We start from the raw sequence: 14043 nt of genomic DNA on the forward strand, positions 1-14043 counted from the left end.
TCACAGGTGAGGGGGAGTTAGCAGGCAAAGCGAGAATCCACTCCCCCCAAAAAACAGTCCTTAAAAATTAGGACTCAGAAGCGGTCAAGATCAAACCTTAATTTTCAGTATATTCCACAATGTGAATGATTTATTATCAGACACCCTCCCGACCCCCGTCATTTCACTTAGTTTATTGCAGAGTTAAGAGAAGACAGGAAGACTTCTCTCCGGCTCCAGGCAAGAGAAGTGAAAATCTAATCTTTCAAAATCATATTCATTTTTTAATAGAAGTTTTTAAGAGGATCATTTGAAACATTGCTAAACTGAGGGATTTTTTTTCCCTCCTCATATCTGTCCTTTTCACATTTTAATTTTATTGCTTGAAATATATTACAAAATTAGAACATGCTTTTTGTCTCAAGTCAAACAATACTGAAGTATATAAAAGATGAGTGCTCTTTCCTCCCTCCAATACCACCCATTAAAGAGCTAATGGTGGGCTTCCCTGGTGGCGCAGTGGTTGAGAGTCCGCCTGCCGATGCAGGGGACACGGGTTCGTGCCCCGGTGTGGGAAGATCCCACATGCCGCGGAGCGGCTGGGCCCGTGAGCCATGGCCGCTGAGCCTGCGCGTCTGGAGCCTGTGCTCTGCGACGGGAGGGGCCACAACAGTGAGAGGCCCGCGTACCGCAAAAAAAAAAAAAAAAGAGCTAATGGTAACAGTCTGATGTATTTTTACATTCTTATAATAACATATATAAGGACCTTTCTCTCTCTCTTTTTTTAACAAAAGATGAGATAATATATACACTCACACTGTAACTTTTTTCATTTAATAACATATGTCAACATATTAATATTTCAGCGTATATTTCAATATTTCAATATAATATTTCAGACAATGGATATACGGTTCTTTATTCACCCCATCCTCTACTGATAGATATACAAGCTATTTCCAGTGTTTTGGCACTACAAATGTTGTCAAAATAAAAATCTTTATACACATATCTTTGTATCCTGGCTCTTTTGCTTTTAAAGGGTAGATTCTTAAAACTGGGATTGTTGGGTAAAAGGGTCTGTGCATTTTTAGTTTTAGTGGCTACTGCCAGGTAACTTTCCCAAATAATTTGGGAATGCAAACCGTGCATTATCACAAGATGGCTTATATTAAAAATTTAATGATTTCTCTATAATTGAACCCAGCTTAGCTTCTACTTTCACTTGTATCCTGATAACTTAATTTACTCTCAGTTTAAAACTCAGTTTCTTATGAGTAACTCAAATTACCCCTCCAACCCTACTGTTCTAGTTCTTTTGTTCCTGGCTGGCCTCTGAGTTTGGGAGATGCTTGTGAAATTGTGGCATCAGGGGTGGGCATGTGAGTTTGAACCATGGGTATCTCTGTCCATGCTGACATCTGTAACTCATTCTTCGGGCTTTGAGCATTGCTTTCTCTTCCTGCTGAGTTCTGCCATGGCCCCCTGTTATTACATCTAAATTCTGCGTCTTCGTCGTCCTAATCACAAAGACGCACCTGGTGCACACTGCTTGTCCCACGCCCTCTCAGGGAGCCTGGCGATTCCAGCTCCTGCACCTGCACCGTGTCCAGCGGGCATAGGAGACTCTGGGAGAACCCCTCGGGCCCTGATGCCGCAGCCCTGATCACTGTTCATCTTTCTGCTCAGGAAACCTCAGGCTGCTATCTGAGGTTTACAGTCACTTAGGTTGTCTGTGAAGCCAGGCAATGGTTCTATTTGCTCTGGAATGCCTCAAACCTACCTAAGCTTATTTTGTTTTTCTGCAAAGACTTGACCTTGGAGGAGAGCGTAGCAGCCCTAAGCCCCACAAATGAGCCCTCAGCACACCCTCTACAGTCCTCACTTTCTTGCCTGCTGGTCAAGCTCTTATATGCTCTAGGCTCTTCTGACATCACATACTCCTCTCTGTGGTTATGGTGTAAATATTATGTTCTTGGTCCTCCAGGAATCGGCTCTGGATATTTAAAGCCAGACTTTGGGAATTAAAAAAACTATATTTCCCTCTCAATTACAGCTCTTGTAATTGAAAACATGACTTTTAAGAACTTTTTGTCTGCTACAGACTTTACAAAATTATTTTCAAGAGCTTATCTGTTTAGGATTTAATTGTTCTCTCTGTATCGTCTCTGTATCTGCATCTTTGTAAATCCTAATATTCCTTGAATGGTGGGGAAAAAAGACAAGTAAAAGGAAGTTTTTAAAAACCCACATAGTGGGACTTCCCTGGTGGCGCAGCGGTTAAGAATCCACCTGCCGGTACAGGAGCCACGGGTTCGAGCCCTGGTCCAGGAAGATCCCACATGCTACGGAGCAACTAAGCCCGCGTGCCACAACTACTGAAGCCTGCACGCCACAACTACTGCAGCCCAAGTGCCTAGAAACCCCAATAGCTGCAACTAGAGAAAGCCCACGCTCAGCAATGAAGACCCAAAGCAGCCAAAACTAAATAAATACATTGATTAAAAAAAAAAAGCCACGTAGTTAAGTATCAAATATTATTCCACTACAAGATCAAATATATTCATTGCCCAGTTAATTATGTGAGGTGATGAGACAGCTTTAATTCATAAGAATTCCATTTCAGGGGAGGGATTTGATTGGAAGAAAATGCTTGAATTGCCCTGGGGTAGGGCCATGTTATAACACAAATCGTTGTCCAAGCTAGTACACATAAGACAAAGGGAGGAATTTGTACCAGTGAAGGAGCAGGGAGGTTAATGTGAAGAGGAGATTGAAGGAGACAGAAGCTAAGAAGGATGGCGAGATGATGTACTCTGCAAAAATGTGACATATTCTCTGACTCTGACCAAATCTCCAGGCTAATTCCACTAAGCTATAGGAAAAATATTTAGTCTAAGTGGATACCAGTGAGCAGATGAACTTTGCACCCAGGGTGGTGCAGGGCTAACAAAACCAATACAAATAGATAGTGTCCAGTTACTGGCAAAAGTAAAGCCTGTTTACTTTTGCCAGCCAGAGTTACTGGCTCTTCCCCATTATTTAGTATCTTCCGTCACCCCCTCACCTTCTTTGCCTGTAGAGGTGCTATGTTTTCATACCTTTATGGAAGAGATCTGCCTTTCCTCTTTGTCATCAAATAAGCCTCAGAGAGCCACACACATCCACAAACCTGATTCCAGGAGCTCTTAAAAAAAAAAAAAAACAACCTTCTTAATATACCTCCAGAGTCATTTTTTTCTCTTTCACTGCTAGCCTTAGCAAGCAAGGAGAGGTTGTACATGTGTTTGACCTAACTTACGTGTGATGCTTTCATACAGACACATGCACACGTGTGTATTTAATAAACGTAATATGACGCGTAATACATGTCATGTCTCAAATGATATATGATCAATGCATCTCCAGATATTGTATATTATGTGTGTATGTGTGAGTTTTAAGTATTATATAATGTATAAACATCTTTCAAGTAATTATATTTATGTTTATACTTATAAATATTATGTATAAATAGACACATGGACATTAATTGGCTCTCTCATTAAGGCCATCCTCAGCCTGGGGTCACATTCAAAAGAAATACAAATTTCACTCCGAAATGCCTTTCAAAAATAGTGCTTCTGGGGGCTTCCCTGGTGGCGCAGTGGTTGAGAGTCCGCCTGCCGATGCAGGGGACACGGGTTCGTGCCCCGGTCTGGGAGGATCCCACGTGCCGCGGAGCGGCTGGGCCCGTGAGCCATGGCCGCTGGGCCTGCGCGTCCGGAGCCTGTCCTCCGCGACGGGAGAGGCCACAGCAGTGAGAGGCCCGCGTAACGCATAAAAAAAAAAAAAAAAAAAAAAAAAAAATAGTGCTTCTGGGACTTCCCTGGTGGTGCAGTGGTTAAGAATCCGCCTGCCAATACAGGGGACACGGGTTCGAGCCCTGGCCCTGAAAGATCCCACATGCCCTGGAGCAACTAAGCCTGTGCGCCACAACTACTGAGCCTGTGCTCTAGAGCCCGCGAGCCACAACTACTGAAGCCCACGCACCTACAGCCCCCACTTGCTGCAACTAGAGAAAGCCCGCGTGCAGCAACGAAGACCCAACGCAGACAAAAATAAATATTAAAAAAAAAATTTATATTAAAAAATAGTGTTTCTATTTAAATGTTTCTCAGAGACAAGAACCGGAGAAATGCATACACAACACACGTCAAAACTTTAAAAAATCCTCTTTAGGCACCGCCTGTTCCCCAAGTTTCATTCATCTTGTGAGCAGCTGGAATATCTTGGCCCCTTCCTTCCAGGAACTCTAGTCTCCTCCCTTTCCCCTGCAGACCTCCTTCTCCTTCTCATCTGCCTCCTTTTGCTTCCAGGATCTTCAGCACCAACCCCCAGCCCTGCACATAGCTCCTATTCTATGTAGATAGACTCACTTCTTCTCAAAGCTTCTTTAATTCTCTGTCTATACCCCTCCTCTCAAATTAGGTCAACAAGTTTCCCTAGCTAGCCAATCAGCCTCTTAGAAGCAGGAAAGGGAAAAATATTTAAAATTTTTATATTAAAAAACATACATAGATCTCTACAGCTAAGCTTGATCTTCTGCTGTATTACTTACCTTCTAGAGAGCTCTGATGAGTCAGTGCCCTTGCATGAGTGGCTGTCACATGATTTGAATACCACCTCTGTTGTAACAGAGAGAGAACAAACAATCTTTAATTTAAGAGCTTTGGAAAAAATTCTGATTAGGGAAGAGAACTGTCTTTATTAAGCATTTTGGTTGGGAAAAGTGAGCCCACAGATTTGCTGTACACCTGAAACTAACACAACATTGTAAATCAACTATACTCCAATAAACTTAAAATATTAAAAATAAAAAAAAGTAAGCCCACAAGGCATGGCCCCAATTAACTAGCAGTGGGACAAGGACTAGCAAATTTCATTGCAAAAGAAAGGCAGAATTCTGAGTTTTAGAAGGCAATCCAAGAAGTTGGGAACAGAGAGGAGAAAATCAAACTCAGCATCATGGCATTAGTCTGGGCATAATTACGTGCTAGGCCCTGTTCTAAATGTTTAACTTGGGACTTCTCTGGTGGCACAGTGGTTAAGAATCTGCCTGCCAACGCAGGGGACTCGGGTTCAAGCCCTGATCTGGGAAGATACCACATGCCACGGAGCAACTAAGCCCATGTGCCACAACTACTGAAGCCTGCACGCCACAGCTGCTGAAGCCTGCGTGCCTAGAGCCCGTGCTCTGCAACAAGAGAAGCCACCGCAATGAGAAGCCCGCGCACCACAATGAAGAGTAGCCCCCACTCGCCGCAGCTAGAGAAAGCCCGCACGCAGCAGTGAAGACCCAACGCAGCCAAAGATGAAATAAATTTATTAAAAAAATAAATAAATGTTTAACTTATATTAGCTGACTCATTCCTTACAACACTAAGAGTTACGTACTGGTTTTTTTTCTTATATATATGGTTCCCTGTGCTGTACAGTAGGACCTTGCTGTTTAGTCAAGAGTTAAGTACTATTATTATTATCTTCCCCATTTTTGAATGTAAAACCTGAGGCACAGGGAAGTTAAGCCAACTTAACCAGGTGTCAGCGAAAAGCCCCAACGTCACAGAGAATGGCAAAGAGTAGCAAGGCTGCAAAGGATAAGCCTAAGCCACAGCCCGGTGGACTCACCGTCACTTGACTGGTGGGAAAGTAGACAGTGAGACTGAAGGGGGCAAGCAAGATGGTCCACTAAACACAGCACAGCAGGTACAAGGACACAGCCACTTGGGTTCCCCTCCCCTAAGTCCCGCAGGGGCGTCAGCTATGCACACCGTGGGCTGTGCAGCCTGTGAGGAACTGAGGGTCAGAGTCTCAGCACATTTTATAGCAAGCAGCAGACAGACCAGCCCCTCTCCCCGCGGAGTGAGTGATAAAGTAGCTACACCGTGGGCACCTTGACCAACTTGACCTCTATGTGACTGGCTGCGGAACGGCTCAAGGTCAGGATGGTGAGATGCTGTGGCTTGGCGCACCCAGCAAGGACACGGCCAACCGCCTCTCCCGACACCAAGGTCAGAGCTGGTGAGTGATGGAACGAGAGTCTGAACCTGGACCGCCTGGCTCAGAGTCCACACCCGCCACTTCCCGTAGTCACACTGCACAGAGCCCCAGCACGGAGCTCATCGTCCTGGTTGTCATGCTGTGCCCTGCCGTGTGAGCTCCTCTTCTGCCTCACAGGACTTCGTGGGGCACTCACACACGGCTTTAGTCAGCGGTGTTTTGGAGGAGAGGGGTTCGGGGTGCTGTGTATCAGAGTGACAAATTGTCTCCAGGGGACAACACAAAGTCCAGAAGGTGAAATGCAGACTGGACAGTAAGAACTCAGAGGGAGCAGCAAACGGGTCCAACAAAGGCTTCCCGGCTGTCAGGAAGGCTGTGGGGCATCCCACACGCAGTGTGACCGGGCTGTGCCTCAATTCTTATTAAATCTGTTTTTTTAATTAATTGCTATTGGACTATAGTTGATTTACAATGTTGTATTAGTTTCTACTGTACAGCAAAGTGAATCAGCTATACGTATACATATATCCCCTCTTTTTTGGACTTCCTTCCCATTTAGGTCACCACAGAGCACTGAGTAGGGCTCCCTGTGCTATACAGTAGGTTCTCACTCTGTTTTACGGAAGAAGGCACTAAAGTGCAGAGGTAACTTGCCCAACACCACGTAGAAATTGTCAAACCCAGAACTTTAACTCAGCCTTTCTATCTCTAAAATCCAGATTCTTTTCACTCAATTACACTGCCTGTTTCACTTGGGCAGGAAGGAAAGTATGTAGAAACATAAGTAAAGGGTGAAGTCAGTCCCACGAAAGCTAATCAGACACATCAGCCCCCCTACAGCGTGTGCCTGAACCATCTCCATCAGACCTGGAGGTTGGCAGTTTCATTGGATCCAGGGCCTGGCTCCTTTCCCTCACCCCTTTAGAAGACGTACCAACCCCTGGATAAAAGATTGATGTACCCTCCAGGGTTATCTAACCATGGATGTCAATGTAATACTCTGTTTCATCAAATCTAAGGTGAGACAGAAGACGGTTTGAAATTTTATCCACCTGAACATTTTACTTTTTAAGAACCCTATAAAAAATAATGGATAAACCATATTGCTCTTCATGGACACTCAAATAAGTGGACTCTTTGACTGATCATACATTTTCTGACCAGACTTAATGGTAAATATTTTCCTATATTATGCTTTCTGTGTCCTTATAAACCGTTGGTCAATTTTTTTTCTTTTCTTTTTTTTTTTTTTTGTTTGCGGTACGCGGGCCTCTCACCTCTGCGGCCTCCCCCGTTGTGGAGCACAGGCTCCGGACGCGCAGGCTCAGCATCCATGGCTCACGGGCCCAGCCGCTCCACAGCATGTGGGATCTTCCCGGACCGGGGCACGAACCCATGTCCCCTGCATCGGCAGGCGGACTCTCAACCACTGTGCCACCAAGGAAACCCGCGTTGGTCAATTTTAAGGTAGGTGGAGACACTGAGTCAATTTCTATCAAAATTAAGTATGGGATCCCTTTTTAAAAATTTTTTAATTTTTATTGGCCGTGGCATGCGGGATCTTAGTTCCCTGACCAGGGATCGAGCCCTCGCCCCCTGCAGTGGAAGCACGGAGTCTTAACTGCTGAACCACCAAGGAAGTCCATAGGATCCTTTTTTATATCAGGGATGATCTGTATTGTGGGTCACAACCTCTTTTTTTTTTTTTTTTTTTTTTTATGCGTTACGCGGGCCTCTCACTGTTGTGGCCTCTCCCGTTGCGGAGGACAGGCTCCGGACGCGCAGGCTCAGCGGCCATGGCTCACGGGCCCAGCCGCTCCGCGGCATGTGGGATCCTCCCAGACCGGGGCACGAACCCGTGTCCCCTGCATCGGCAGGCGGACTCTCAACCACTGCGCCACCAGGGAAGCCCTCACAACCTCTTTTGAGACATCCTTACAGGCTCTCTGTTTTTCTCATATGGCAGCTTCCATGCAGACAATGAACTATTACAATGCCCTTTAAATACCACCTTCTTATGCTTTGCAAGCACTCTACCCTCATATTCTTCTACAACACACTGGCAAAAACACAGCATTAAAAAAATAGAATAATTCCTCAACTGCACGGCTTATAAGGCACCTTTATATATATATTACAACAGTCAGGTTTCCTTTACAACAGTGGTTTTCACTTGGGGATAATTTTGTCCCCCACTCTCCAGGGACATTTGGCAATACTTGGAGACATTTTTGGTTGTCACAACTGGTGGTAGGGGGTGTAGTAGGGTGAATGCTACTGGCATCTGGTGGGTAGAGGCCAGTGATACTACAGTGAACAGGACAGTCCTCCACCACAAAGAATGACTCAGCCCTAAATGTCAGTAGTGCTGGTGTTGAGAAATTAGGCGTCATAGTTTCCTCATAATGTTCCAGGAAAACTTGAAGCTGATAAAGAATGCATGGGAATCAACTGGTGGTCGGGGAGAAAGATAGATACACCCAACTATTATGGTAGCAGGAAAACCATCACTAAATATTTCAGTACTTTGCAGATTATAAGGTAATATAAATGAAGAGGAGTTAATCTTTATGGCTGGAGCAGATGTTAGTTGATCTAGTATTTGTACAGTGGAAGAAAAGTGAGGCCATAAAAGTTTGAGACAGGCATAGCCGACCAAAAGCAGAGCTGCTCCCAGAAGCTGTGACTCCAGACAAGGTAAATTTGCCAAGGGAGGAAGTCAGCCTGGGAAGAAGACCGGAGATGTATAGGTGGAAAGATGCTGGCGGAATTACTGGCCACAGTTCACATTTGGCTGAGGTAATAGAGAGCACAGTGTGTTTTTCAAAGTGCTCTGTGACCTTTTCCTTCAAGACAAAATGGTGGTGAAGGCTTAGAATTTTGTACATTAGAGCAATTTAAAACTACTTCAAATTCTAGCAGGTCTAAATATTAATACATTCTAAAATAAATCAAAACCAGAAATGTGCATGACCCTTTTTCAATGACTCTTTCTCTCATGATTTATAATTTCGTTTAGGTAGGTGACAGTAGAATGTAGGATTTCAATATAATCCATGAAAAGAGTAAGGAAGAACCGGGGCAGCACCACGTTTTCGTCGTATGTAAAGTGATTTTAACTGGATTCTCTAAACTCCTCGGCATTCTGTATTCAGCTTTGTTGTTGATATTTAGTATCATTGTTTTCCTAGCTCTGGTGAGAACAAATTCCTACACTGTTCTTGGAAAGGACATCCTAGAGATTTCTGAAAGTCAGAGCATCTGACATTATGCTTGTGAAAGGTAGAGAAGTCCCTAAATTCAGGAACAAATTACATTATGCCAAGGAGAGAGTACGGTGTGAGAATTGGTGTCACTGGGTACCTCTGGGCATGTATAACTTAGATAAAAATAAAATTATAAAATAATTATGTCTTTTAGTTTTTAAAAATGGGCTATAACCAGATGGCAAAACGCTATTCAACCAATTTCCCACTAAAAAACTAAAAATGGGAGAAAATATAAAAACGTATACTAGTACTAATATTAAGAATGATATCCAATGACATCATTGTTTATGACCTTTTTAGCCCAATAAGTATTTTTGCTTGTATTTAGTCAAATATTTCAGTGTTTTTCTTTTTGAACTATTGTTGCCATAATTAGAAAATCCTTCCCCACCCCAGGGTTTTGTGGTTTTCTGTAAATATTCTCCATAGTTCCTCTAGTATTTATGGATGGATTGTTTATTCTTAAAATCTTAACCCGTCTGTATGATGTTGGCTATTGGTTTGAGATAGCAATTGTTGAATCAAATTAAGAAAACAGGCTTTAATTTTTGTTGAAAGAGTTTATCAGGAGACACTTAAAAAATAATCAAATAGGATACTTGACTCTTGATTTACTCATAATCAGGCAGATAAAAAAGTAATAATACCTATAAATGGAGTTTGGGGAAATTTGAATATAACAATTTTATGAAATTATTAATTTTTCTTATTGGTTTTCCCGGAGAAGTCCTTATTCTCAGGAAATATATGCTTAAGTATTTAAAGGCAAAGTGTCACAATGTCTGAGGTAATTTCAAATGATTCAGCAAATAAAAATGTATATATCTATATCTATCTTCATTTATCTTTACTTCATTTTTAGATTTATTATATGTAGATCATGTACAAATGTAGCAAAATATTACAATATATGAATTTAGGTAAAAGATATGTGGATATGCATTGTACTGTTCTTTAAAGTTCTCAAGATTTGAAAACCTTCAAGATAAAAACTCGGGAAAATTGCTTATCAGCAATATATGTTAAATGTTATCAAATGAATTTTCATCACCTATAACAATGATTACATAAAATTTCTCCTTTGATTTGTAGAAGTGATCGATTATATTTGAACATTTTCAAGTGCTGAATTATCCATACATTCCTAATGTTTGATAGCACCTGCTCATAAAACTGTTTGGTATTGGGTTTGTTTGGGTGTAGAATATTGATGACCATTCAGTTTTTAAATGCTACTGATTTATTTTGATCTTTCAGTTCATTCATAAGTTGATTTTAGTCATTGGTATTGTCCTTGATAATCATCTACTTTAATCATACTTTCAAAATATTAAATTTATGGAATTGATTTATAATGCTAAAATGTCCATATCTCGGTTGTACCTTTTTCTCATTCCTAATATTTTATATTGGTGTTTTCTCAATTTTATAATTAAGTTTGCCAGAAATTCATCTAAATTCTTAGTCTTAAAAGAACTAGCCACAGATTTCAAAGAGTCATACATTAGCTCTTTTATTCTTTCTTAATTTATTGACTGTTCCTTTGGTCTTTACTCTGCTTTTTGCCTTCTTTCCTTTTGTTCATTTATTTTTTTCTCTCTATTGGAGGATGTCGAGAATTAAGATTGTAAATTTTCAAATCTCCCACAAAACTGAAATGCACCCTTGCACCAATCACTTCCCAGCCTAAGAAAACGTGCCTTGAGGGCCAAGTAAAGCAAGTAACAAAGGCTGTGACGTCAGCTTCCCACACTAGTTCAGAACTGTGGTGAGCTAGTCTGAGTCTTGAGAAGAATATCCTTCACCTAAACTAGGTTGACTTGAATAGCTCTCACAACAGAGGTGGCAGATAGGTTTCCCTTTATTCTCCAACTCTTATCAATTGGTAGTGGCTTCTTGAAGTTCTACACCATCGAAGATTCTAAGACTGAAGGAGAATCCAGCGGGACAGCGTGTCATGCTATGTTAACAATGTCATGGGCTTGAGAATGGATTATGGTAGCGATATTTGACATTTCCTAACATAAAACCAAAGCAAGTCAAGAGGACTTTCCTATCTAATTCTATCCCAAAGACTGAACCCAAAATCTTACTACTTTGATGAGATGAAAGGCCATACTTATTATTTAAAATAAAAGCAGAGATTTGCAAGAAACAGAGCAAGAATAGGACAATGTCCTAATGCCTATTTTGTACAATTCTTCTGGGACATCCTTGGTCATTTTCCACTTTATGGGACATATAAAGACCCCACCAAATGCAAATCAAAACCACAATGAGATATCACCTCATGTGGAAACAGTATGGAGATTCCTCAAAAAGTTAAAAATAGAACTACCATGTGATCCAGCAATTCCACTTCTGTGTTTATATTCAAAGAAAATGAAAACAAAATCTCAGAGATATCTGCATTCCCATGTTCATTTCACCATTATTCACAATAGCCAAGATATGGAAACAACCTAAGTGTCCATTGACTGACGTATGGATAAAGAAGTTGTGGTAAATATATATATCTGTCTATCTCATAGAATATTACTCAGCCATAAGAAAGAGAAACAATTCCATTTACAACAGTGTCAAGTAGAATAACATACTTAGGAATCAACTTAACAAAAATAGTACAAGATTTGTACACTGAAAACCACAAGACATGAATGAAAGAAATTTAAAAAGACTTCAGTAAATGAAAAAATTATTAGGCTCATGGATTGGAAGACTTAATATTGGTAAGATGGCAGATTGGTAATATGTCCAAGCTGCTCTTAAAATTCATATGGAAATTCGAGGGACCCAGAATAACGAAAACCTTCTTGAAAGAGGAACAAATTCAGAGGATTCACACATATCAGTTTCCAAAAAAAAAAATAAAGAGCAACAGTAATCAAGACAGTATGTTACTGGCTCAAGGATATACACATACCAGAACTGAGAGTCTAGAAATAAACTCTTACATGTTTTGGTCAATTGATTTTTGACAAAGGGGTCCAAATCATCCAATAGGAAAAGAATATTTTTTTTTTTTAAATGTTGGGATATCTACCTGCAAAAGAATGAAGTTGGACTCTCCTCACACCATATATCAAAATTAACTCAAAATGGATCATAAGCACAAGTTTAAGAACTAAAACTATAAAACCCTCAGGAGAAAACATAGTGGTAAATATTTGTGACCTTCGTCATGCAAAGCCTTCTTAGATATGACACCAAAAGCACCAGTGACAACAATAACAAAAAAATTGAACTTATTTAAAAATAAAAACTTTTCTGGACATACTGATGGCCAACAAGCACATGAAAAGATGTTCAACATCACTAATTATTAGAGAAATGCAAATCAAAACTACAGTGAGGTACCATCTCACACCAGTCAGAATGGCCATCATTAAAAAGTCTACAAATAATAAATGCTGGAGAGGGTGTGGAGAAAAGGGAACCCTCCTACACTGTTGGTGTGAATGTAAATTGGTGCAGCCACTATGGAGAACAGTATGGAGGTTCCTTAAAAAAACTAAAAATACAGTTGCCATATGATCCTGCAATCCTACTCCTGGGCATATATCTGAAGAAAATCACAATTTGAAAAGATACATGCACCCCAATGTTCATAGCAGCACTATTTACAATAGCCAAGACATGGAAACAACCTAAATGTCCATCAACAGATGAATGGATAAAGATGTGGTACATATATGCAATGGAATATTACTCAGCCATTAAAAAAGAATGAAATAGTGCCATTTGCAGCAGCATGGATGGACCTAGCGATTATCATACTAAGTGAAGTAAGTCAGAAAGAGAAAGACAAATACCATATGATATCACTTATATGTGGAATCTAAAATATGACAGAAATTAACTTATCTATGAAACAGAAACAGACTCACAAACATAGAGAACAGACTCGTGGTTGCCAAGAGGGAGTGGGCTGGGGGAGGGATGGATTGGGAGTTTTGGATCAGTAGATGTAAACTATTATGTATAGAATGGATATTGGGACTTCCCTGGTGGCGCAGTGGTTAAGACTGTGTGGGGGCCCAGGTTCAATCCCTGGTCCGGGAACTAGATCCCACATGCATGCTGCAGCTAAGAGTTTGCGTGCCCCAAATAAGGAGCCCATGTGCCACAACTAAGACACGATGCAACCAAATAAATAAATATATACATACAAATAAAAAGAATGGCTAAACAACAAGATCCTACTGTATAGCACAGGGAACTATATTCAATATCCTGTGATAAACCATAATGGAAAAGAATATGAAAAAGAGTGCATATGTATAACTAAATCATTTCTCTGTATAGTAGAAAATAACACAACATTGTAAATCAATTATACTTCAATAAAATAAATTTCAAAAACCGTTTTCTATTTCAGAGGACACTATCAAGAAAGTGAAAAAAAACCCCACATTATGGGGAAAAATATTTGCAAACATGATAAGAGACTTGTATCCAGAATATATGAAAACCTCAAAACTCAATAATAAAATGGCAAAAAACCCCAGTAAAAATGGGCAAAGAATTGGAATAGACATTTCTCCAAAGATGTATACGTCACCAATAAGTACATGAAAAGAGCTCGACATGATTAGTCATTAAGGAAATGAAAATCAAAAACACAATGAGATATCACTTCATACCCCCAGGATAGCTGTATAATCAAAAAAATGGCTAATAACAAGTGCTAGGGAGGATGTAGAGAAGTTGGAACCCTCATACATTTGCTGGTTGGAATGAAAAATGGTGCAGT

General features: G+C 40.7%; 1 long non-coding RNA gene across 1 annotated transcript in view; it reads right to left on the reverse strand.

Annotated features, from left to right (window-relative positions):
* Positions 1 to 3095: 3095 nt before the first annotated feature.
* LOC116761261 overlaps positions 3096 to 14043 on the reverse strand; it is a 110036-nt gene continuing 99088 nt past the window's right edge. Inside the window, exons 6-7 of the long non-coding RNA XR_004351929.1 lie at positions 4580 to 4646; positions 3096 to 3166 (exon numbers count right to left, since the gene is read on the reverse strand). This is a non-coding gene — a long non-coding RNA (uncharacterized LOC116761261). The remainder of the gene's footprint in view (positions 3167 to 4579; positions 4647 to 14043) is intronic.

Source organism: Phocoena sinus, chromosome 10 (assembly GCF_008692025.1).
Source record: "Phocoena sinus isolate mPhoSin1 chromosome 10, mPhoSin1.pri, whole genome shotgun sequence".
Taxonomy (NCBI): Eukaryota; Metazoa; Chordata; class Mammalia; order Artiodactyla; family Phocoenidae; genus Phocoena; species Phocoena sinus.